Below are 23,645 nucleotides of genomic sequence, written 5' to 3' on the forward strand. Positions count from 1 at the left end.
GGAAAGGGTGGCACAGCACCAAGAGGCTGGCAACTCTTTGCGGGGCGAGGGAGATGTGTCCTTGTCTCGTTTCCTAAACCGGTCTTTGATGGTGGTACCAAAGGTCTCCCCACTCGTAGCAGCAATGACATCCTCAGACCTTGGTGGGACGAGTCCTGTAATGTGTGCAGCCCCTGAGTCCCTGCGTACAGCATTCAGAGCAGCAGGGCGGGGGAGCCATCCTCCCCCCAGTGCCAGCACTCTACACCGGGCCCAGCCACCCCGAACCCCACCCCATTTGCACCCCGGCTGCCACAGCACCTCTGCACCCCACCTCTCCCGGTGCTTGGAGAAGAGGCCTACTGTGGCCTGCTCCAGGGGCCCAGGGCCCAGGACCAGAGCAGCTGCTGAGCTGTGGCAAGCCCGCAGTCACAGCTTCGGTTCACAGTGCAAATGGCCCTCTGTGAAGTGCTGGCAGCTCTTGCCCCGTCTGGGGTACCAGGGCATACACCCAAGGCTGGGAAGGGTGCCGCTGGGGCCAACCAGGCCCTCCGAGGCCCCAAAACACTGGGGGATGGCTCTCTGAGGCCGAGGCATGGCCGGGCAGAGCTGCAGCGCTGTCCCTCCATGGCGTCACTCGGGGCCGGGCTGTCAGCGCTGCCTCCTCCTCCGCACGGCCTCGAGCAGGGCAGCCAGCAGCGGCTCCTGGTTGTTGCAGATGTTGTAGTGGGCCAGGCCCAGAAGCTTGTCCAAGTCCTCCTGGCTATAGGTCACTTTCGAGTAGTGGTAGGGGGAGTCAGACGGAGACAGGTTCACCTGGCCGGCCTCCTGCTCCTCGGGCGTCCTAGGGACCCCTGTGCAGAGAGAGCACATCGTGGGCATGGAGGGGCAGGGTGCTGGGGTGGAGGGCGGGTCTGCTGGGTCGGGGAGGCTGGGACACCAGGAAGGGGGTGGCGGTGAGCTGCCTCACCAGGGGCCGAGTGGTCCCGGAAGGAGTCGTTGACCAGCGGGAAGTGCAGAATGACTGGGGCCTCAGGCCGGCCGGGGTCGGAGAACTTGTGGCACTCCTGAGGCTGGCGCTCCTCCTCGGGGCTGGGAGACATGGGCGGAAACGGGATGCCCTACTCTTGGCACATGCGGCCCACCAGCTGCTGCTGCTGCAGGGGCACAGAGGGCAGGAGAGGGCTAGCCTTGGGCTCCCTTGGTCCTGGACACTGATGTCACACAGGACCAAGCATCAGTCGGAGTGGACAGCCGTGCCGCCGCCCCTCAGCTCCACCAAACGGACTGTAGCCATCGCTGAGGCCAGCCATGAAGGGCACACACCTCTCACTAAATTAACACAGAAACTAAATGCTGGGGTGTCGACGGCCTGCAACCAGCCGAGGTGCAGGTGCAGCCAACCAGATTCACCATCACATCCTCTCCCCATTGCGGAGAAAGCCCCCTGAAGGAGCATGAATGAAACCCCAGTTCTTTTCACAGGGAGCGCTGGTGGTGAAGCAGTTATGTGCTGGGCAAGGTTCTGCAGGGTAAGCACTGGGAAACCACCCGCTGCTCCGTGGAGATAGGGACGAGCACCACGTTCTTGAACTTGTGCCTCCACGTTGGTAGCCACAGACTCTCCCTTAACAGCCATGCTGCCTTCAAGTGAGCACATGGCTGGTCTGATCTCCCTACAGAGGCAGACTTCCTCTGGCTCTCTCTTCCTGCTGTCGCCCAGCCCCCCTCTCAGCTTCCCCCAATGCAGCTGTTAGGTTTCCTCACTTGTGAGCTCAGGACGTTACTGTCGATCCCACCCACCTTGTGGCGTATGTAACTACTGAATATGCATGTCTTAAGGCTACCTGTAACTACCCCAAGATAATACAGATGCTCTCTCTTCCCCCACTTCCATGTGGTCCATCAAGAGGAGCTGAGGTGAGCATGCTATCATAAAACGTGCCTGACTCCTTTATTGTACTCTCGCTCCCCTATCTCTCCTAGCCTCTATGACTTTACTAGACCTTTACTATTTTATCGCCATACAATTGTGCCTACTGACCCATTGGTTGTTAGAGGCTGGTTTCCTGTGACAAACTGCTCTGTGGGCATTTTTACTCCCGTAAGCAGTTCGATCTCGGAAACACACCAAGGGGGACCCGGTGAGTCAGCATGGACTCCATGGTGGGGATCCTGGTTTGGTTCTTTTGACATGGTGTGGTGGTTAGATATTATGTCCACTTGGACCTGCGTGAAAGTGCAGGGGTGGAGTCCCAACTGTCACTCAGGTGGAAGCCTGGTGATCCCTCCTTGGAAGGAATGGGAGATGCTATGAGCCTCTTCCTCCTCGCTGGGATTCTGTCTCCAGGGATGGCCCCATGGGGCCACCAGCCTGGAGAGCAGCTACACAGAGGCTGAGGAAGGTTCTGACTAGCATGGTCTTGAATCACACTGGGCTGGGATGCCTTGCTGATCTAAAATGACTTCTTGATCTAAAGCTCTTTCTTTCTACACAGAGGAGTGTTGCTGCTTTTGTTTCTCTGGACAGCTCAGCCCATAGCATGTGGGTCCCTGTCTCGTAGGGTTGGGAGGAAGCCAGCAAGGCACACACTATGAAGCCGCCCTAGCATTCTCGGGTGCCACTCATCAGCTCCCCCACCTGAAAGGCGGCATTTAAGTTGTAGTCCAGCAACAAGATGAGGTCCACGTCCAGAGTGGGCTGCAGGAGGGGCGGGCAGCTGGTGTTGACAAAGTAGCCCACGTCCAGCAGGCACAGGCGGGGCTCCCCAGGGGTCAGCTGGTTAGGGAGTCCATCCAGTTTGGTGTCTGGAGAGGTGGGTGGGGTGGGAGAGCAGCCTCGAGCAGGGGTGCTGAGGACACCACGCTTGCTCCCCTGGTCAGTGGCAGTCACTGGCTGCTCCTGGAAAAAGACTCCGCCCTCAGGCCCCACCCACCTGGCTCCAGCCCTGAAGCAACCTCCAGCCCCAGCTGAAGGAGAAGGCAGGAAACTCTACTGCCCACATCCCGTGGGGCCACACATGGAAGGCCTGGAGCCAAGGGGTGGGGTGAGGGGCCCAGGAGGGGCCTGGAGCCAAGGCCCACAGCTCTGGGAAGACTTCAGGGGGCTGAGCCCCGGTGGGAGAAGCTACCTTTCCAGGAGGAGAAGTGAGGGTGCTGGAAATAGTCTTTGTGGAACTGGAGACCACGCAGAAAGTTGTGGGTAGCCTGGGCAAGCGGGCGCCGCATCAGGAGGCCAGAGAACAACTCCCCAATCCTCCCAGCCAGGCTGGGTGACTCTTCCATCTTCAGCACAGGGATCTGCTCCTTGTCTGCACAGCCAGGGAGTGGGGCGTGGGTGCTAGCCCAGTCTGAGGGCAGTGACCCCGGAGAGGGAAAGAGCTGAGACCAGTGCCCCCACCACCACACACACAGAGCTGGGAGTCACATGCCCACCCCCAGCACCAGCCCCAGAGCCTGGGCACCTACCCAAGCTGGCCAGGGTCTGAGCCCAGCGATCCCAGAACGGACTGGGCTCCGAGGACCAGTATAAGCTGTCTTGGAGGCTGGCTGCATATAGGTTGGTCCAGATACCTGGGAGCGCAGACACAAGGGGACGAGAGCCCCCATACCTGTCACAGCCTGACCCTTCCCTGCTGCCCGCCTCAGTGATGGGGCTCCCCCAGAAACATCCTCCCCTCCCCCATTCTCTCTCCAAGACCCCCTCACCTTCCAGGAAGCAGATGCGGGACTCAGGCAACCTCTTCATCAGCCTCCCCATGAAGAACTCGGAGCCGAAGAGCTCGGAGAGGATGAAGGCACCTTACTTGGGGAAACCGAGCTCGTAGGGGGAGAAATCACACCACTCTGCGGTGGGGAGGGACCGCTGTTGGCCACCACCCTCCTGCCCACCCGAACCCATGCAGGGCAGCCACAAAGGACGGGGCGACTCCCCTCCAGTCCAAGTGACTCTGGGGTCATGGGTGTCTGGATTCACTCGGGTCCCGGACCAGAGTGTAAGGAGACGGGCATGAAAAACTGCCTCCCCACACCATCCCAACCACCCCTTCCCTGACCCCTGGCCACCCGGGGCCTCAACCAGCTGCCTCGACCTGCCTCCAAATTCGAAGGTGGACAGACCATGCCCCTTAGTGTTGAGGGCATAGTACATGGGGAGAGGTTTCTGGCCGTGCCTCAGGGCCTGTCGCTGCTCCGAGAGCTTGTGGTCATCAGGCTGTAGGGAGATACCTCCGTGTAAACCCATTGCTGCCTGGTCTCTGGAGATATCCCCTCGCCCTGCTACCCAGCAGGGCTGCCTCCAGGTCCAGGCCCGTCCCCGTGGGCCGCCCTTCTGTACCCCATCATGTCGCATGGCCTCATTGATGAGGGCCCAGAGGTTGGTGAAGCAGGCCGGGTGTCCCAGGTGAGCACGCTCCTCCAGCTCCTGGTAGTACTATTGCAGCTGGCTGGGAGCCAACACGCCCAGCTTGTTCTTGGTCACCTGCGTCTTCAGCAGTACGGTGGTGCCCCCCAGGTCTTTCTGTGACCACTCTGGATCCTTGTGGAGGTTTGCTAAGGTCCTAGGCAAAGCCAGAGGTCGGGGGCAGACAGGTTCCTCTAAGAGTTCCCCGAGACCTCACACCCCTTCGGACCTTCTCTCCCAGGGCAGCAGCCCGCAGGTGTCTTCCAGCTCCATGGAGACAGCCGAAGCCCATGGGGCAGCTTGGGCATATCGCACCTGCCACCTGCCTCCTCGCAGACCTTCCAATCTAGTCAGGGAGGCCAAGGGGGCACTGGAGAAGCCTTACCACAGGCACCCCTGCCTCTGCCCACTCACCCCCAGATCCCACACTCAGCCTTCTCACCAAGTGGAGCCCGAGGCCCCTGTGATGTAGGAGACGCAGTTCAAGAGGCCCAGCTCCCTGAGGCCGGTCAGCTGCCCATACAGGGAAGTCATTGCCCAGACCCCTCCACCAGTAGCCATGATTGCCACCACTGGGACCTGGAAGGGCAGAGTACAGCTGGGCTCAAGGGAGGCCCTGCGGGGACTTCCAGTGGGTGGAGGGGAGGTCAGGGTGCGCCGGGCAGTAAAAACCACAGGAGGAGAACACAGCAAGTCAAGTGGCCACTCTGTCCCCTGCCCCTGGCCCCACCACCAAGTTAGCGTAGGTCAGAGTTTGGTGGGGACCCATGGAGCGGGTCTGAGTCAGAGCAGCTGAGGAGAGTCATGTCAGGATAACCTCCTTCAGCAGGGTGGGTCCTTTCAGGTTTTGAAAACTCCAGGGAGTGTACAGGCCACTGGCCTTATCTCCCCATCCCCAGCCTGGGGAGTACGGCGGTCACTTCTTAAAAGATGCAGGCTCACCTCAAAACCCCCAAATCAGCGTCCCTCTCCCTTTGCAAGGAGCTCATTTCCTTAGGAGCCAGCCCAACCAGCAGAGAGGCCTGGCCAGATGTCCACCGAGTTGTCTGAGAGGCCCAGTCTTAAAAGCAGCTCCAGGCCAAGGGCCAACGCCCAGAGAAGGGTAGCTACCCCTGGTGGGGCCCGTGGTTCTGACACTGCTCGGCTGCATCGGGCCCAAGATAACATCAAGAGAGCTCCGGGAAGTACAAGGGGGGTAGGTGGGCAGACGAGAGGCAAACACAAGTCCGCCTTACAACCAACCCTGGTCGGGCAATGGAAGCGTGGAGGCCCACTCAGCTCAGCCCTCGGCTTGAGACCCCCACACTCCTGCCCAGCCCGACAGACCTCGTCCTCCTGCAGGTCTCCCTCCAGCTGCAGGGCCTGCTGCAGGGCCTTGGCCACCACCTGCTTCCTCCTGCTCAGGAAGGCCTGCTCCTCAGCACACAGCTCGAAGCCCAGGCGCACGGCCAGCTCCCCTGGTCTGGGGGTGGGGTGGGGGGATGGACGGACAGTGAGGCAGTGCTCATCCTCGTCAGAAAAGAGGACACTGGGCCCATCTCCCTGCAAGATCCACGTCCATCTCTTCTCTCCCTTCAGCCTGCGTGCTGAAGCTTGGAGAGTGAGGGGGGGATGGTGGGTCCAGAGCCACACCAACACGCCCGGGATGACAGCAAGGCCAGCCGGCAGATGAGGGTGTCCCTGTGGCCAAAGGCATCCCTGAGTCTCAGCTCCTCCTTCCCCTGCAAACCTGGACCAGGGCTACACTGGGGAGAGGGCACGGGGGCTGAGAAGGAACAAATATCTTTAAGTTGGGGCTGCTTATGCTCCTAGACACCGAGGGCCAGCAAAAGTTCTTGAAGGCCCAGCCACGTTGCTTCCACCCAGAAGGTTGCTTCCTTCTGGTCTTTGTGCTCCTCAAACCAGGCGTGTTACTCTCCTCAGCCCCCACCCGGTGAGGCCACACGCAGACTACAAGGCTGAGGAAGGACCCTCTCTGCTCTGAGCACCTTCCCAAGACTGGGAGCTCCCTGCTGCAGCCACCCGCTTCCTTCCGGTCCTCCAGGCCACCCAGCTGCACGTAGCGCCCTCCCTCCCCTGGCTGCTCTCCCCCAGCCCAGCCTCTCACCTGTCTTCTTTTCTCAGCTCCACCTTCATCAGAGGCTCCTGCAAACCAGCAACACACCCCTTAGAAAGGCTGGCACCTCCACCCCAACTCTGGCCCTGGGATGCCCCAGCCATCTCCACAGGGATGCACCCCCACAGCCCAGCCCAGGGGCTTGGCCCAAAAGAAAAGGGAGAGGAGTCACCCCCTGCCCCCACCCCCGCACTGGCCTGAGGCCCTGTCCCACCCCCACATCAAGGTCTCTTCCTCTGAGTGAAGAGTACCTGGGACGTAGGGAAGACCAGCCTCACGAGCTGGTGTGATGGCAGGGTCCTGAGTGGCACCTTCAGTTGCTCCTGGGGGGCGTTCTGCAAGGGGACCAAAACTGTACACTTACCCGAGTCTCAGAGCAGGGGTACCACCCGGCCCTGTGGGCCTGAATTCCAGGGGGTCAGTGTGGGGGGGGCACCCTACCTGCAGGTGGATACTCAGCTCCTGCTTCCAGCAGGTGGGGAAGTGGAAACGGAAGGAGTCGCTGCCTACGGAGGCCTCCTGAGATCCCTCGTAGGACCCGGGGACCACAAGCTGAACTTTTCCCTGTGACTCTGGAGACAGGAACCGAGGTAGGGGTGGGAGGGGGTTCCTTGCCCGTGAGGTGTCTCCGCCCATGTGGCTGGCAAAGGCTGGGAGGAGTTACCCCCAGCCCAGCCCCCTCGGAGCAGGGTCATGGGAAAAGACCAGGTCCTGGTAAGCCCGAGCAATTTCACCCCCAGCCCATAGCCTTCAGAGGCTAAAGGTGGCTGACAGCTTCTTCCAGGATGGGCAGCTGAGGAAGGGGGAAGACATAGGCTGAGGGCCAGGGCTATCCTGGTGACCTGGGAGACTCACCCTTCTGGTCCCCGGCCTCCTCCAGCTGCACATGCAAGCGGGAAAGCTCACGGGACTGTGTTGGGAAGAGAAGATTCATATGCCACCCCTCCCACGCAAGGATACCTCACCACTACTCTTTCCCCTGCAGCCCGCGGTTCCTGCTCCTCAGTCCCATGTCCTCTGGAAATCATAGCCCCTCCCACTTTGCTCTTTCCTGATCCAGACAGACTTGCAGCCAGGAGGGCAGGTGAGCAGATGGCCTGAGGGAGGGTGTGTCACTCACCACTACAATCCCAAAGCACTACTATGATCCCAAATCACTACTATGATCCCAAATCACTACTATGATCACAAAGCACTACTATGATCCCAAATCACTACTATGATCCCAAATCACTACTATGATCCCAAATCACTACCATGATCCCAAATCACTACCATGATCCCAAATCACTACTATGATCCCAAATCACTACTATGATCCCAAATCACTACTATGATCCCAAATCACTACTATGATCACAAAGCACTACTATGATCCCGAATCACTACTATGATCCCGAATCACTACCATGATCACACAGCACTACTATGATCCCGAATCACTACCATGATCCCGAATTAGTACCATGATCCTAAGTCACCATTACCATCCCAAATCACCACTATGATCCTGAATCACTACTATGATCCTGAATCAATCACTACAATGATCTGACTCACTACTAGGACACCGTTGCTGGTGAGCTGCTCCGCACAGTCTGTCCTGGGAAAAGCCATGAGCGGGGGTCAGGTTCTTGCCCCCAAGGAAGGCAGTCCTTCCAACCACAGAGGGTCCCCGGGGAGGACACCAGCCCTGAGCGCACGAGGCTCTCTCCTTCCAGAATGGAGAGATTTGACCCAGAGCCCCTCTCCCTACCTCGCAACCCCCAACTCCCCTGACCCCCGCAATCCCCAACTCACACACTCCGCAGGCGGAATTCAACGTCGAACCGCTCCCCACCCTGAAGAAGCAAGTTATAAAGGTAAGACGTGTGCATGTATGTGGGCATGCATGTGAGTGGTTGTGTGCACATGTGAGTGTGTGTGCATGTGTATCCACATGGCTGTGCATGTGTGAGTGTGACAGCGGTTGAGTGCGTGTGCTTGCGTGTGAGTGTACCTGTGTATGTGTGTGAGGCTGCGTGTGGGTGTGAATGTGAGTGTGAGTGTGTGTGTCAGTGTGGGTATGTGCAGATTCCAACCCAGATGCCAGCTAGGGGTGCCAATGCGGGGAGGGCTGCTGTCCATAATGTCGCCCCGAGGAGGGGGCCGCTCCTCGGGAAGCAGGTCCTGGTTGACAAGGGCCTCGGGCACCAGGGAAACCTGACCTCATGGTCTATAAACAAGTTCTTTGAAGAGGGGCATTTAAGCAGCATCCCGTTGGTGGTACCGAGGGTGGCCGCCCATGTGAAGTCTTGCCTGCGGGCTCAGCAAGAAGCTCTGGCGCCGGAACTCCCCAGGCAGCAGAGTGGCCACGTCAAACAGCACTGACAGCACGGGGTCGTCGCTGGTCAGCAGGTCCTGGTCAAAGACTTTCAGCTCCACCATGTTCTGGAAGGGGAGCAGCGGGACAGGGCCATGGGGCGGGGGGTGGGGTGGGGGTGGCGCTGGGGGTACACAGGGCTGGGCTGAGGCAGGCCCACCTTGATCTGGCTGTGCACCCGGAAGTGAAAGCTCTGGTTCCAGACAGGGTTTCTGCAGTTGTTGACCTTGCGCGTCTGGAGCCGGTGGTTGCAGGCCGTGGGCAGCCACAGGGTCACATAGAAGTCAGGGTGGGTCACTTGGAGAAGAAGAAATGAGGGCCAATTCTCCCCCAACCCAGCCACGCAGAGTCCACCACCAGAGGGATCCCTGGGGACGCACCGAGCCCCACCCTCCATCACCAGCCCTTGACCGTCCCTCTTTGCAGCCCCTCCTCCCAGGACCTCGCAGGCCCAGCCCTCCTGCCACCTCCCACCGTCCCTGCCCTGCTCCAACTGCAACCTCAGTTCCCTTCTCCTCTCTCGGTCAACTCACCCACGTCCCTGGCAGGCAGGCTATAGGCCTGCAGCCCACGAATGGTGAGCAGGCAGGTCCCGGGCAACTTGGCCTGCAGAGCAGCGGGGAGGGGACAAGCTTGCTGTGGGATGACATGACCAAAGGCCGCAGGCGATGGAAGGGAGGTTGGGGCACCTGTGAGGGCTCACCCTGCACCAACAGGGCCAAGGCCACCCAGAACCCCGAGTCTAGAAGAGACAGGGCACGTCCATAGGAACTTACACAATGCCCATGACAGGTCTGTCCCAAGGGCTATCCATACATTAACTCAGCCGACTACTACGCTGCCTCACGAGAAGGCGGAGGCACGGAGAGGTGACCCAGCAACTGGCCGGAGACCCAGAGCCAGGATCGCTGTGCTCTCCACTTCCCTCTCCTGGAACCAGCAGGCTCCCATCTTGCCACCTGTCTGCCCCAGCCCATGCCCTCGCTTACAAAGCTCTGGGTGGGCATACAGAAGGGCATGGAGGGAGCGGCCTGCTAGGACTAAGCTCCTGCTTGCTCACTCGCTCCTCCCTGTGCATCCCACCCCTGGTCAGGGGGCAGTTCTGGAAGCCACCTCTGTGCTGGGGCAGGTGGGAGGTTACCAGGCCAGGCAGCCCATGGGCGCCAGGCCCTGCGCCCTCCAGGTTCTCCGAGGGCAGAGAAACAAGGGACCCCAGGACTCCATCCCAAACCACCCGGGCTCTGGGCTGAAGCCCTGCCAGGTGTGCTGGGGCCAGGGAGCGTGTGTCAGCACACCCTTTCACTGGCCTCCCAGCTGCCATTGGAAGTCCCAGCTGCATGCGCCCAGGGGTTCCTGGCAGAGGAAGAACCCGGGAAAGTCACCCATCTCATCAGTCTCAGGCCCCGACAGCCCAGGCAACTGACTCAGAGGGAGCAGGGGAGCAGCCAGGAGCCTCTCCCTGCCTAGAAGCTCTGTGGATCCCCAGCCCAGCCATGCCCCTACCCAAAGCTGGCAAACACACCCCCTACACCTGAAGACCACCGCAGCCACAGCCCTCCAGAGAAAGCATTAGCCAGGACTCAGGTGGGGAGCAAGGGTCAGAGTGGGCTCCAGCGCCACGCCAGTCTTACCAGAGCCATGAGGCTGGGAGTCCCAGGCAGGGCGAGCAAAGGCAGCAGTAGCCACTGAGCCGAGGACTGTGGGGTTTTAAGCCAAAATCCAAGTATGTCCCAACTGGCCTCCCTAGCCCCTCCCACCTGCATCTTCCGCTCCACCCAAGCCCCACACCCTGCCCAAGAAATGAGGCACCTCAGCCTATACTGGGGCTACTGACACCCTCCCATGGACTCAAGGTCCCCCACCCCTGCTGGGTTCCTGGAAAACCCACTTCCCCCAGCAGACACTACCTGGGCCTGCCCAGCCGGGTCCTGCTTCCAGGACAGCTCACCAACCACCCGTGTGAGCAGGAAAGGAAGGCATGGCTTGGAGGGGCCACAGGTCTGGGCAGCCGCCAGAGGTAGGGCAAGGGCAGAGTCCCCACCAACAAGGCTTGTAGCAACATCCAGGTACCAGTAGGACAGGAATGCCCAGTCTCCACTGAAGCAGACCCGGAGGAGGGGTGTATCCGGAGCCTATCATCACAGCAGGGGAGTGGCTGTTACTAAAAACAGCTCTTCAAAGCCAGGGCCTGGGCCACCTGGGTCCCCAGAGATGGCCAGGACTGGAGCTCCAGGTGGGCACCCAGGGGAAGGGGGCTCATCTCCCCTTTTGTGGGGGCAACATGAGAAAGCCAGTTCCTTCTGCAGAGGAGCAGCCCAGGGGTGGGGGGTGGGGCAGTTTCTGTCCCCTGGTCCCTGTGCTGGTTAGGAGACACAGGCTCGTCTCCAGGCCACCAACCCCATCGCGAAACAAACCAGAGTCCCAGTCAACGAGCCCTGGCAGAGAGTTACAACAGGGTTGGCCTGCCGGCCAGAACGGAGTACAAGCTGTGGTCCCTAGACAGACAAGGAGCTAGCTCCTCTCTCTGACTTTTCCATCTGAACCCTCCCCGCCCTCCCGGAGACACAGAAAGCCACAAGGAGCAGGTACCACATGGAGCCTCCCCGGCTTTATTGAGCATGTCCTTCGAGCGAGCGAGCGGGCCCTTACGGAAACCCTCTCCAGGCCCCAGGGCAGCCAGAAAGGTGGGGACCATCATTATCTCCACTTCACAGCTTTACAGAGGAGGGAGGACGCCGCAGCTGGCCTCCACCCACGGGGCTGCTTCACCTGCGTGGCAGCTTTCTGGGAACCCTGACCTAGACACCTGCCTGGAACTTCCTAGTCCTCCTCCTATCACCCACGATAGTCTCCAGGGTCGGTCCCAACCCAAAAGGGGTTCTGGGTCAGACAGACTGCAGGGTGTCTCTGTGGGGGCCCATCTGGGGAGGAGCCATAGTGCCCCCTGAGCTGTGGGGTGGGGCACGTTCCCTGGGGGCTCCACTAGTCCAGGCCTGAGGCCTTGATGAGGGTGTCGAGCAGTTGGAAGTAACTATACTTGAGGTCATACTCCATGTCGTACCAGAAGTTCACTGTGGGGAGAGTAAGCACATGAGTGGGTGGCCCAGCTCTGACCCAGAGCCTCCCCAGCCCACCCGCTGGCCGAGGCCAGCAGCTCCTCACCAGCAATGCAGCCCTGGGACTGCTGCACGTGGTGGAACCACAAGTCCGGCAGGTAGAGCATCTCGCCGTCCTGCATGGTGCAGCGGAGGGCCTGGGCCCCACGGTACTGTGGGTACCGGGACAGATCTGGTGCTAGGGGATCCAGTGGAAGTCAGGGCACCTGGGGACGGAGCAGGACCGGGGAACTCGGCCTTTGGCCTTGCCAATGGTAAGGGCCAAAGTCCCCCTCCACTCCGCCCTGGGAAGCCAGCCCCAGAAGGCGGGACCTTACGGAGGAAGGGGCCACCTTCCCAGGACCTTTGGGGCCCGCTTGCTCCTCGGAGCCCAGAGGGTCCCCTCCCTGCCCGAGATGGATGAGCCCGCCCCTCCCTGAGGCCCAGGGCCAAGATGGACACCTTGTCCATGGCCTCTTCATCCACCATCTCAATGGTGCCCGCCTCAGTGAGTCGGTAGGTTGCTGGGGTGTACAGCTCTGATGCCAGAGAAAAAGGGGGAGCTCAGCAAAGAGTGCTCCCAGCCCCACACACCTCCTCCCAGCCTCTCCTGTTGGCTGCCTGGCCCCAGGGACATAGGCAGGGAAGCCTCGCTACCCTTCCTCTGGTTTGGGGCCCATGCGTAAGGCAGGCCCCAGCCCTACCATAGGGGATGAAGGGTCGGTCGCTGGGCGGGTGTAACAGGAAATGTTTCTCTCCAGAGAGGACACAGTAGAGGTTTTCGTAGTGGTCCTTGTGCACTGCCAACACAAAGAAGGTGCTGGGCAGAGTTGGCGGAGCAGGGCACATGAGAGGCAGAACCTGCCCACCCAGAGCCTTGTGCCTCAAGACAGCCAGGGGTGTAAAAACGAGAAAGTCCTGCGAATAAAGATTTCAACCTTCCATCCAAAGTGTCCCCTGATGTCTCCTTTATGCCCAGTACTAGTTCAACTTAGCCAGTAAAGGATCTCCATCCCTCTGCCATGAGCATGGTGCTCTTTTAAACTCCATCCTGGCTCAGACTGAAAACAGCCTCTTCAAAGAACAGCCAGGATCCTGGAGGACAATGAATTTATAACGGGGGAGGGGGAATCCCATTATTTTCTACACAGTTTCTGAAGCTCCCTCGTTTCCCTCAGGGAGAAGAACTCGGGAAGGGAGGGTGAGAACGTTTGAACCAACTAGAGGGACTGAATCAATGTCACTGAGCTGTCAGCGTAGAAGCTTGGTGTGTGCTTCTGCTCTGTGTATTCTCAACGACATAGTCAAACCAGACTCCAGGAGATGCCCGGGGGGGGGGGGCTGGGGTGGAGGGCATTCCAGATCCCAGTCACCAGGGACTTGGCACTCACCAGGCCCCCCATGCGGGTCATCTCTCCAAAGAGGTAAATATCCACGCATAGGGTTCTCCCAAGTTCACCTCCGGGGCCAACGTGCCCTCTGAGAGATGTCTAGTGCGCCCCCACACCAAAGTCATCCCACCCACCACGCTGCCACGCCGCTCCTCCTCTGTTCGCAGAATTGTAGACCGACCCTCGAGGCCAGCCTCCCACCCTTGGCCCCATCGTGGCTCCTCCCTGTCCCTGCATCCCAGAGACACCTACAGGACGTCACTGCGGCCGCCTCCCCCAGCCAGAAGTTCACCGCGTCTGGCATCTTCCCTGCAGGACAGAGGAGGAGAGTTAGAAGCGGTTGTCCCCTGCAGGTCGGGTCTGGGATAACACCCAACGGGATGTGGGCGGGGGTGCTGCGTGCGAGCGAGGGGCATCCCAGGGAAAAGTGGCGAAGAGGCCATGGTTTGGAGGGCTTGGGGAGTGGGGCCAACCCCCCACAGGCAAAAGTTAGAGCACTAATCCTTTGCAGTCGGTCAACAGTCAAGGCTTCCAGGGCGGCAGGGCCTGACCCTGGCCATGGGGTGATGGGTGTGGGCCAAGACAATCAATGTCACTGAGCTGTCAGCGTAGAAGCTTGGTGTGTGCTTCTGCTGTGTATTCTCAACGACTGCCCTCTGCCCCAGTCGCGCCCTCTCACCCAGAGCCTCGGAGGCCCAGGGCACATGGGGCTCCAAGTCGGGCAGCAGCTGGGGCAGCTCGGTAAGCAGGTTAGAGCACTGCTTCTGCACGTAGAGCACCCCAGGGTGCCGGGCCCTGCCCTCCAGGATGTCCAACACACCTCACAGAGGCAGCAGGCGCTTGGCTGGCATCACGAAGTGGTCTCCGCGCACGGAATCAGCATAGCCATCTGGGGTCACCGCTACGCTCACCTCCGTGGCGCCCACCGTGGCCCTAGGGGAAGGGGCTCTAAGAGCATGCCCACATGCCACAAGACAGCTCGCCCATCACCCTAGCCCAGTTCAGGGCTGCACCCACCTCAGATAGGGGAGCGACCACTTCTGCAGGGCATTGCGCACGATACAGGGCCTGCTGGGGCAGACCCAGTCCCGGTAGAAGTGCAGTGGCATCGGGGCCTCATCCAGGTAGGGCACGGTTGGAGGCACGCCAAGCTCTTAAGTGGGGTGGGAGGTAGATGTTGACATAAACAGCACCCAGCCACTTACGGATGAGATGCCCTCTCTGGGCAGGCCACAGGGTATCACTGGGCAGTGCTCACTGGGGAGGGACCAAGAGACTCTGGACCACCAGACATAGAAGGGGATTTTCAAGGAGGAGGCTGCCGCACGCCTACTCCAGGAGGGGCCACACAGCCCAAGATCAGGTGAGCAACATACTCTGGTGTCAACTTGTGGAGGGGTGGAGTCTAAGCTGTCATTCAGGTTGCAGCTTGATGACCTCATTTGGAGGTGCCCACGGAAATCAATAGCTCGCTTCCTGTGAGACATTCCTCCTGACAAGACACACAGAGCTACACTAGAGCCCTGGAGCCGCAGGGGCCACTTGGAGACCCCTGCTAGCGCTGGGATGCCTCCACCGTCACTGGGTCCACAAGGCTTTCCACCCACTGGCCTGTGATCTTCCTGCATCAGCATCATTGCTTGTGTTTCGTGAGTAGGAAGATGGATTTATAGACTGGTATCGGACATATGGGCTAATATCAGACTTAAGGACTTGATCTGGACTGGGCTGGGATGTTTTCTTAATGTACAATATTTCTTTGATATAAAGTTCTCTTTTAAAACACATATAAGTGTCTATGAATTTGTTTCTCTGGTCAACTGGGGCTAACACAGCGGGACTCCTGCTTGGCCCAAACCCCAGTCCTCCCTGGGGCCAGACCCTTGGTTAGCTTCCCTAGCTGCGGTGGCGGACCTCTAGCGAAGTATAGAAAAGCAGCCTCAGGCGCCACGCAGGGAGCTCCCCGTGGCTGGGGGCAGCAAGATGAAGGAAGAATGCCTTCCAACTGCGAATATTCACTGAATATTTTGGAATGTGCTCAGCACTTGGCTTGGCCAGTGTGAATGGGTCCTTTCAAGATGCTGACAGCCTCATCGGGGAGACATGCCTATCACCTGAACGCCCTGGGTCTTCCATGATGGTACCGTGCTGTGTGCTGCCTGGGTGGCTTTCTCTCGCTGACCTTCATCGCACCCTTCATAAACATCACTGACTCCCTGTTGCGCTCCTGGCTGGCTCCTCGTCTCTCCGAGTCTACCTACAAACACTCCCAACCTCCCTCGCCCTCACCTTCTCCCTCTCCCATGCCACCTCCTTTGGGGCCCCTCCACTCACAAGTCACCCCAAGAGCCTTCCTTCCCCCAGCTGGCTATCCTTCTTCTTTAGGAACTTGTGAACCACACCACCCACCGCCCACCCCCGCCCACCCCCTCCCGGCCCCAGCCCACAACCATTTCTAGTAAACAAACAACAGTTGCCCTCGAGTCGATTCTGGTTCCTGGTGACCCGGGATATCAGAGTGGACCTTTGCTCCACAATTTGTGGCCCTGACTTTTCTGAAAAGGATTGCATTTCGTTGGGGGTCCTTTAGGAGTAGGCAAAGTGCCCCGACCTTCCCATTAGTAAGACAAATGCTTAACCATGGACACCACCCCGGGGCTCTGAAAAACCCCTCGTTCCCTTCCTGCGTGCATGTCCACTTGACCACCTGCACCGTCAAACACACTATCTACGGGCCCTGGTGGTGGCACGGTGCTTAAGCACGTGGCTGCTAACCAGGAGGGGGTTGATCTCAGTCCACCCAGTGCCCCTCGGGAGAGAGACGTGGTGGCCAATCTGTTTCCTCAGACACAATACGGGGCAGTTCTATGACTCCAGTGACAGGTTTGCAAACAGGTTAATATACTATCTACTCAATTGATTTCCACTGGATAGCTGTCTCTGTCCCCGGCTAGAATGTGATCTCCATGAGGGTGGGGGTGTGGGTTACGCCTTTCCAGGATGGAGCACAGTGCCCAGCATGCCAAAGATCCCCAGTACACACTGGCTTAATGACTGGATGAAAGGCTTCCAATATCTCCTGCCACAGTGAACTAACTGGTTCCCCTGGCTTAACTCCCCTCCTTCCAAAAGCATTTATCACCCCAGCTCCAGACATCTTCTTGAAAGGCAGCCTCATGTTGTCACTCTGAGCAAACCTCCTTTGATGACTTACCACTTGGAGAATAAAGTCTGCCTGGCCTTGGTAATGGGGCCCAACCCATTCTTCTCCTCTGATTAGCCTCTGCCTGGAGCCGGCCCCTTACCAAACACCCTCCCTGCTCCCTGGCCTTGCAGCTCCCTCCATTCTTTTCCTTGGGTAGAGCGGAAGGTCCCCTCTGTGCTTCAAGGCCACTGCCCTCCCCCTGAACCACAAGGTCGCGCGCCTCCAGTGAAGTCATCCGATTAGTCTCACGGTCAGTGGGAAAATGGGGATGTCTTTAGCTAAATCAGAAATTGGAGCTGAATAGGAAGGTCCCAGGGGACCTGGGAAGGTGGAAAGGGAAGAGCTGATTGGTATTTGAAAGTCACTGGCAAAGAGGCAAGAAGGATCCTGCCTAGTAGATACAGGAACCCGGAGGGGTGACACGTGGCCAAGCTGTGCCAGCCCACTGTAACAGGCACCCCAGAAGATGACTCAGGCTCAGTAAACCCCTGAGATTCTCACAGAAATTCTTAACAGAGGTGGTAACTGCTATTTTTAGCCCCTTTATGTTTTCTACTCTTCTTCCATTTTGATTTTCTTGCATTTGAATAGATTTCTTTTGAGATATGGTCACTCTTCTATCCCAGGGCTTTGAAACGAGAGAATTTCAAAGGAGATCTAGACAATTCCTTTGACTCTATAATTCCTCTGCTAGGAATTTAACCAACTAAAATACACATGGGCAAAACGCTTCCCTCTCCCGAGCGCACCAACCTCAGGGTGTTTGCCTTCCGTGAACTGCCCCTGCATGTGTCTGCACACTCCCTCCCTCCCCGCCCTTGAGTCTGTGCCCAAGTGCCACCTCCTCATTGAGGCCCGCTCTACTCACCCTATTGAACCTCCATCCCGGAGCCCCTCATTCCACTTAACTGATTCCCCTACATTTATCTTCTAACCTACTGTCTCTTCATTTAGTGTGCCTATGGCTAACTGTAAGGAACCCCGGTAGCTGCTAACAGCAAGGTCAGTGGTTCAAATCCATCGGCCACTCCTCAGGAGAAAATAGAGGCTGTCTGCTCCCTTAAAGAATTTCAGCCTCACTAACCCACCCAAGGGGAGCGGGTATTGTTTTTATCTCCACAGGGAAAGAGGGACCAGACTTCAACCCAATGCTCCAAGATGTGAATACAGCATGCCAGCATGCAGTAGGGAACCAGTGGAGAGGTTTGGGGGGCCGGTCCCAATCCCAACTACTAAATGGACACCTGCCCCTCCCCCCAGAAGAATTTATTTCAAAGGGCGGCATTGAATCTGAAGCTCTGGGAGAGGGACATATCTGATCGGAGCACACGGGAGCAGAGGAAGCGGAACGAGGAGAGTGGAGCACATCCTGGACCACCAGGCCATGAGGACGATATTTCCAATTAGAACAGCCAGTTCACAGAGAGGACCACATGGCCAGCCAAACTAGGAGACATGGTGCCCCCACTGACTGACTCATAGCCCTTCAGGGGACAACAATGGAGACACAGTGTGGGAATTGCACCCAATATGGTCCTGCCACACTGAGGCAAAACACTAAAGGGGTGCAACAGCAAGGGATTGGAGTGGCGAGGTCCCCAGGGAATGCTGAAGGTTCACTTTGGAGCCAGCATGGTGCCCCAACAGACTGGACTGGAAAACACTCCTAAAGGCCAACAAACAATCCTTGAACTAACTACAAGCTTTTCTTTCTTATTGTGTTTTGTTTTGGTTTTTGTCATTGGTTTGTTGTTGTTTTGCTGTATATTGTTTCTTGGTTTTGCTCTGTCTTGTTTTTGTGCATTTTATTACCTCCTCGGGTCTATCTAAATAAGATAGGCTGGATGAACAATCTAGAGGAGTAAACAATGGAACCAACAGTCCGGGGGGACATGGGAGAGGGGGAAGTGGGGGGAAAGGTAGTGGTGTTAACAAACCCAGGGACAAGGGAACAAGTGACCCAAATCGGTGGTGAGGAGGGTGTGGGAGGCTTGGTAGGGCATGATCAAGGGTAATGTAACCAAGAGGAATTGCTGAAACCCTGGTGGGGACTGAGCATGATAGTGGGAAAGGAGGAAAGTCAAAAAAGGAAATAGAGGAAAGAGCTGGGAGGCAAAGGGCATTTATAGAGGTCTAGATAAAGACATGTACATAGGCAAATATGTTTATATATGAGGATGGGGAAATAGATCTGTTAGGTAGCTTAGCCTAGGTAATTGGGAAGTCCATTTACGCATGCCCAGGAGAACCAGCAAAGGACAAAGCTGGATTTTCCCGCCAGTGGGTGGAGATGGGCGTTACACCTGGAGCAGCCCATCTGGGCCAGGTTACTACAATTCAGCCAATGGGATCGACCTGGGGTCGTTCACCATGCCTCCCCCAGGAACCCTTAAGAAGGCAGGAACCGAGAGGGAGAGGGTCTTGCTTGGGTGGTCTGGTCATCTCCGTGGGAGGGGAGAGATCCTTGCATGTCCCGGAGCAGTCTCTGCCAGGCCGCATGGTCAAAGGAATCCTATGGGTGCCGCGTAAAACCTGATGCTTCTTTGAACTTTCAGTAAATTCACTTGGATCACGAGCCCGGCTTCGGCATAAAATCTTTCTCGCGCGGAGCCAAGGACCGAGGCTGAAATCTAGTCCCGGAGAGAGAGACCTTACAGATCTATGTGCATATATTTATAGGTTTAGTATTAAGGTAGCAGAAGGACTTTGGGCCTCCACTCAAGTACTCCCTCAATGCAAGAATGCTTTCTTCTTTTAAATTGACACTCTATGAGGCTCACCTTCCTGATACAACTGCTGAACACAAAGCGGGTGAATAAGCAAATGTGGTGAAGAAAGCTGATGGTGCCCGGCTATCAAAAGATAATAGCGTCTGAGGTCTTAAAGGCTTGAAGGTAAACGAGCGGCCATCTAGCTCAGAAGCAACAAAGCCCACATGGAAGAAGCACACCAGCCTGTGTGATCAAGAGGTCTCGAAGCCATCACTTATCAGGCATCAAAGAACAAAAATTCATATCATTGTGTGCTCACCTCCCTGATTTGATCGCTGAAGACAAATGGGTGCATAAGCAAATGTGGTGAAGAAAGCTGATGGTGCCCGGCTATAGAGTCGGGGTCTTAAAGGTTTGAAGGTAAACAAGCAGCCATCTAGCTCAGAAGCAAAAAAAAGCCCACATGGACAAAGCACACCAGCCTGTGTGATCACGAGGTGTTGAAGGGATCAGGTATCAGGCATCATCAGAACAAAAAATTATATCATAGTGAATGAGGGGTGGAGTGCAGAGTGGAGACCCAAAGTCCATTTGTTGGCCACTGGACAACACCCCCTTACAGAAGGGTCTCGGGGAGGAGACAAGCCAGTCAGGGTGCGATGTAGCAATGATGAAAAATACAACTTTCCTTAAGTTCCTAAATGCTTCCTCCTCCCCCACTATCATGATCCCAATTCTACCTTGCAAGTCTGCCTAGACCAGAGGATGTACACTGGTACAGATGGGAACTTGAAACACAGGGAATCAAGGGCAGATGATCCCTTCAGGACCAGTGGTGTGAGTGGTGATGCTGGGAGGGTAGAAGGAGGATGGGTTGGAAACGGGGAACCGATTACAAGGATCTACATGTGACCTCCTCTCTGGGGGACGGACAACAGAGGGGTGGGTGAAGGGAGATATCGGACAGGGAAAGATATGGCAAAATAATAATTTATAAATTATCAAGGGTTCATGAGGGAGGGGGGAACAGGGAGGGAGGGAAAAAATGAGGACCTGATGCTAGGGGCTTAGGTGGAGAGCAAATGTTTTGAGAATGATGAGGGCAATGAATGTACGGATGTGCTTTACATAATTGATGTGTATATGGATTGTGATGGGAGTTGTATAAGTCCCTAATAAAAAGATTCTTTAAAAATCAGTTGTGCTTCCATAAACCAGCAGCAAACAATCAGAAAAGGAAAGAAAGAGAACATCTCCATTTCTAATACCATCTAAACAACTAAAGGACTGAGGAATAATTTTTTTAATAAATCGTTTTATTGGGGCTCATACAACTCTTATCAAAATCCATACATACATCAATTGAGTAAAGCACCCTTATACATTCGGTGTCCTCATCATTCTCAAAATTCGTCTTCCACTTGGGTTCCTGGAATCAGCTTTTTCCTTTTTTTCCCCTCCCCTCCCTCTCCGCTCCCCCTTCCCCTCCCCCATGAACCCTTAATAGTTTATAAATTATTATTTTATCTTATCTTACACTGCCCCGCGTCTCCCCTCACCCACCGTCACATTGCCCATTTCCTAGAAAGGAGGTTACATGTAGATGGGACTGAGGAATAATTTAATGAGGGAGACAAACACTAAAAATACTTCTGAGAGAATTTAAAGAAGACATAAATAAATTAGAAGGCTTAATATTGTTAAGATGACAATATGACAAAAGTGATCTGCAATCCCTATAAAAATTCCAACAGCTTTTATGTTCCTTTTAGGGGAACGGAAAGTCAATTCTCAAATTCACATGATTGCAAAGGGCCTCAAATAGTAAAAATGATCTTGAAAAAAAGAAGAAGAAAATAGGAGGTTTCAAAATAAAATAAAAAATAAATTTTTAAAAATAGGAAATTTCATCCTTTCCAATTTAAAAATGTACTGTAATGTTGTTAGGCAGACTAGCGCAGAGATGGGATGTCCCTTCAGCCATGCCCAGAGAGCCAGGCAAGGGAACAAAGAGCGGCACACTGCACATGCTCAGAGGCTCAGGTTTCCCACCAGTGGGATTGGGTGGGTGCTAAACCTGGATCGGCCCACCTGAGCCAGGTGAATTCAATTCAGCCAATGGGGTCCATCTGGGGTCGTCCACCACGCCTCTCCCTGGAATCCATGAAAAGGGAGGGGTGGGGGAGGGGGAGGGAGAGAGAGAGAGAGAGAGAGAGAGAGAGAGAGAGAGAGAGAGAGAGAGAGATCTAACAGAGAGTCGCAGGGAAGGAGAGATCTTTGCGTGACGCTGAGCAGCTTCAGCCAGGCTGCAAGGTCGGGAGGAGTCCTATGGGTGCTGTGTAAAACCTGAAACTTCTTCTACCTCTCATCAAACTCACTTGGATCACGAACCAGGCTCCGGTGTGAATTCTTTCTAACAAGGTACAACTCGATCACCCGAGAGATCTAACAAAGCCACAATCATCAAAATAGTGTGGTACTCCTAAGAGGGCAGGCCAAGGAGTAGAAATAAGAATCAAGAAATACACCCGTACACCTATGGTAACTTGTGATTTGACAATTATGTGAATGGGGGAAGACTCACTTATTCAATACATAGTGCTATGACCACTGAGTCGCCACATGCAAAGGAATGAAGGCAAATGGACCGATACCTTACATCATGTATGTGGAATTATAAAGAGACTTCTCCCCAGCTTTGTCTCCCCAAAGACATGCCAAACACTAGAGCCTATTTGCCAGCATATGGTGGGAGGCCAGATGCTTGGAGACATCCTCCCTGAAGGCAGTCATTGGCCAGACAACTGTCTGCTCCCAGGGCAGGTAGAGCCCCCCCCTGCTGTTAAGGACAATGGGCTAGTTCTCCCTAAATGCTTGTGACCATTAGCTTGGTTCCCATAGGAAGAGTTTACACCCTACTGATAATGGTTTCTATGGAGACCCAGAAAACAGGTCAAACCAGCTCAGTGACATTCAAAGTTAGGCTGCCATCCTGAATCTAGGATCCGCCCTTGTCACATGTGTGCCCCCAATCCCTCCTCTTCCTATTGTGTATATCCCTAGATTGTCCCCCTCTCATTGCTGTATACCCTATAGTGCAACCCCTTCCTGTGATGTATGTCTTTACCTGTAATTACTGGTCTTGCACATCCACCAAAGATATATAGGCCTGGGTTAGCAATAAAGAGCTCTCTTGGGTTCCCTTCTTGGTCTCTCCTCAGTTCTCCCTTTCCCTCTCCCCTTTGCTGGCTCCCCTGTTCCCTTTCCCCTTGTCCTCCCCCCCTCCCCCTATCTCCACATGGACCACCAAGTGAGGCTGAGGTGAGCATGCTACTATGAAATGTGTCTGACTCCATTATTTCAATCTGTCTTCTATCTCTCGTGTTCTCTAGGACTTTACTATAATCTTTATCTATTTTAAGCGTACAATCTCGTCTATCGAATCCACCATTAGTTGTGGGGTGCTGGCCCTCCCCCCCACATGTATCAAATGGATCAATGACCTGAAGGTAAAACTAAAATCATATAACCTTAGAAGAAAGCAAAGCTAAAGCTTCAAGATCTTATTCTGGACAATGAATTTTTAGCTATGACATAAAAGGCATCTAAATCAGAATAGAACAAACATAATCTCCATTTGCATATAACATGAGCTTGTGTACACAGAAAATTCTGAAGAATTCATAACAGCTACTCCAAAAAATTGGATGCGAGGGGAAAATATATATATATATATATATATATATATATATATATATATATATATATATATATATATATATATAGACACACACACGTAACAAGGAAGCAGGTGGACTTTGGGTCTCTACTTGAATCTTGCTACAGTACAAGAACTGTTGGTTCTAATAATTTGGCACCGTATGATAGTCACCTTTCCGACATGATTGCTGAAGACGATGAGGGTACATAAGCTAATGGGGTGAAGAAAGCTGACGGTACCCAGCTATCAAAAGGCAGAGTGTCTGGGGTGTTAAAGGCTTGTAGTTAAACAAGCAGCCATCTAGCAGGAAAGCAATAAAGTCCATATGGGAAAAGCACACCAACCTGTGTGAACATAAGGTGTCAACAGCAAGAGGTATCAGAAGTTCAAAAACATGCAACCATATTGATGTGAAGGGGGAATGGATGTAGAAGACCCCAAAATGCACCAAGAATTGGACAGGCTCTCTCAGAAGAATCACATGGAATGGAAGAGAAATCCAGAGAACAGTGTGGCAATGATGAACCACATAACTATCCTCTAGTTAAGATTTTATCCCCTTGCTACTAAGGTTTTTATTTGTTTTACCTCATTAATTGTTATATTTGCATATGTCCATTTGCATATTTAAAATTGTTCGGACATGGAAGTCAAGATAGATAA

At 55.4% G+C, this 23,645-nt stretch overlaps 1 pseudogene; it reads right to left on the minus strand.

The window, feature by feature from the left end:
- Positions 1 to 231: 231 nt before the first annotated feature.
- On the minus strand, positions 232 to 23,164 carry LOC142461051 (cytosolic phospholipase A2 beta-like; annotated as a pseudogene).
- Positions 23,165 to 23,645: the final 481 nt, after the last annotated feature.

This window comes from Tenrec ecaudatus, chromosome 11, assembly GCF_050624435.1.
Source record: "Tenrec ecaudatus isolate mTenEca1 chromosome 11, mTenEca1.hap1, whole genome shotgun sequence".
NCBI lineage: Eukaryota > Metazoa > Chordata > Mammalia > Afrosoricida > Tenrecidae > Tenrec > Tenrec ecaudatus.